The sequence below is a fragment of the Crocuta crocuta genome, unplaced genomic scaffold (genome assembly GCF_008692635.1).
Source record: "Crocuta crocuta isolate KB4526 unplaced genomic scaffold, BGI_CrCroc_1.0 scaffold108, whole genome shotgun sequence".
NCBI lineage: Eukaryota > Metazoa > Chordata > Mammalia > Carnivora > Hyaenidae > Crocuta > Crocuta crocuta.
This window is the reverse complement of record NW_027532825.1, coordinates 2365824-2368451: the sequence shown is the minus strand read 5'-3', so window position 1 is coordinate 2368451 and position 2628 is coordinate 2365824. Positions and strand designations below refer to the sequence as shown.

At 45.0% G+C, this 2628-nt stretch overlaps 1 pseudogene; it reads right to left on the bottom strand.

The window, feature by feature from the left end:
* Positions 1 to 1274: 1274 nt before the first annotated feature.
* On the bottom strand, positions 1275 to 1867 carry LOC144245767 (rRNA-processing protein FCF1 homolog pseudogene; annotated as a pseudogene).
* Between the last annotated feature and the right edge of the window lie 761 nt (positions 1868 to 2628).

Here is a 2628-nt window from a genome sequence, read left to right as displayed (position 1 = left end):
TTGTTCAAGGCGAACCCAAGATGTGGAGATGAACTCAGAGAACAGTCAGTCACTGAGGTCCTTCCCACCCACACTGTGCCCTGGAGCGAGTCTCTGAAATATTCAGTATACAACTCCTGAAGAAACACACTTCCTCTGACTTCCTGGGTCTGACTGTGGACTCCTCTCTGACACTCTCCTCTGCTCTTCTGTCCTTAAGGGGCCCATGAAGAACGCTGATAGCTGCCCGATATCTTCCCCCGCCCACTGGGTCCTGCCCTCTCCCTCAAAGACGAAATTAAATTTTCTTCATTCAGACCAATGCCTAGGATGGCTTATGATAAGCCCGGCCATTAGGCCTTTCAGCTCAAAATTCATTATTTTTGAAACTTCACAGCTTTTTCTGGATTCTTTTGCTTTGAGATCATTGTTCTGACTGAGTAGTATTCCTCTGGCTGGGCGTTTCCACAGGAGGATCTGCAGGAAATAAGCTGGTCTAATTGTTTCCAAGTCCCTGCAAGGCTAAGATGCTTTTCGTCCACACATGGGCGGGATCGCTGGACAAAGGCATCTTCGTAGCCCCCCGAGTGTGCCACTAGCCCTGGACACGGTTAGCATGTGTGTCGGCCCTGATGGCCTGTCAGCACCCCATGCTGCTCTCACTCCATCTACTTTGTAAGGAATCGAGTCACTCTGGATGCTGGTGGGGACCCTCATGGTCTCCAAAGGCCTCATTTTCATTAACCCTTGGATTCACCGAAAACAAGCTTTTTCGAGTCTTTCTTCAGCTCTTCTCGTACTTCCTTTATTATTCTTGTTTTTTAAACGTTTATTTATTTTTGAGAGAAAGAGAGTGAGTGGGGGAGAGGCAGAGAGAGAGTCCCAAGCAGGCTTCTGAATGACAACAGAGAGCCTGATGCGGGGCTCGAACCCACGAACTGCAAGATCATGACTTGAGCCAAAGTCTGGTGCCTAACCAACTGAGCCACCCAGGTGTCCCTCCTTTACTATTCTTTGTCCCTCTTCTGTTCTCTTTTTGGACACACTGTTATTCATACATTCTTCTCCTTCTGCCTCTAGAGCATCCCCAGGGAGCCAGCCAAGCTCCCAAATCAGAATCTGAATTTTTTTTTTCAAAACAACATCAAATAATATGTGTATTTAACCATACTCAGCTCATAACAGAGCAAATGGGTAAGGAGAATAATTCATGCTACAGCATATTGCTCTATGAACTGGCAACAGAAAAAGTTGGTAAAGGAAGTCACAGGACCTCTATCTTTAGAGTGTTAGAATTAGAACCGAGGGACTCGAAAATCATCTGGCATCTGCTCAATGTTGTACCTATGGTTAGAAATGTACATGATGGGAACTCCAGGGATCTTCCAGATCCTTCATTTAAGGTCCCGGTCAACTGTGACCACAATGTAACACTTGTGCTGAGTTACTCTCTGTACTAAGCAGTCATCTCCATAGTTTCCTTTGTGTGTGCATGGTAATCGTTCAAATCTTGGGTTCTTGGCAATCCTTAGAGCCACTCGATACTTTTGCTCCAATTTCTCAGTTTCAGCCATTACACAGTCAGTTATACAAGGGATACACTTGGCATACAGACAGTCCGTCATTGATTGTACTAAATCGAGTTTGGCTTTAATGGAAAAGTTGATAAAGTTGGTATCAACCAGGATGTGGTAAGGCGGACCCAGCTGTGTGTTATATTGGAAGAATAAGCAGGAAGGATGTTGGGGGACTTCTCTTTCCTTGAGTGCACTGGGATCTTTCTTTTCTTTTTAGGTTTCAATCTATCCTTCTCTTTAAGCCTCGGATCTTGGAGACCAAGCATTTACTTCACGGTTGCATACTTTCTTGATTTCTTTTGCTTCCCCATGTTCACACCACACTCTAGTTTCTTTCGGAATCCAGAATCTGCATTAAAAAAAATGTTTTTATTTATTTATTTTGAGAGAAAGAGAGAAAGGCTACGTGTGAGCAGGGGAGGGCAGACAGAGAGGGAGAATTCTAAGCGGGCTCTGTGCTGTCGGTGCAGAGCCTGATGAGGGGTTCCATCTCATCAACTATGAGATCATGGCCTGAGTTGAAATCAAAAGCTTGACACTTAACCAACTGAGCCAGACAGGTGCCTCCCTGACCTGCAATCTGACAGGCTCCAGGGCCTCCTGTGCACCCTGAAGGCCCATAGGGGCTGCCCTTTTTCACGTTCTCACTCCTGTCCCGTGGATGTTTGAGTCAAGCTGCATTATATAGATGTTCCGTCGCAGCCTCTGTCTACTGGTCTATAAAACGCAGATAAGAGTAGTACCAGTCCCATGGGCTCCTAACGACTGTAATTGAGTTAATATTTGCAAAGCCCTCATAATAACGCCTCGTGCGTAAGTGCTAGATAAGCACTTAGGAAAGAAATAAAAGTGATTTCTGGTGCTTAATACGTTTGCTGTGTTGTGAGGGAGTACTCCCTCTGATCTTCCAGATTACGGATTCACGACTCACCACTATTGATTGATTCTGTTTTCCAGTTCCTTTATCACATTTAAAAATAATCAGAAATAATGTTTTGCAGTATCTCCTTAAAGGATGTGCCTCTCGACTTTGGCTAAACATTAGGGTTTTGGGGGAGCCTTTGAAACCTCC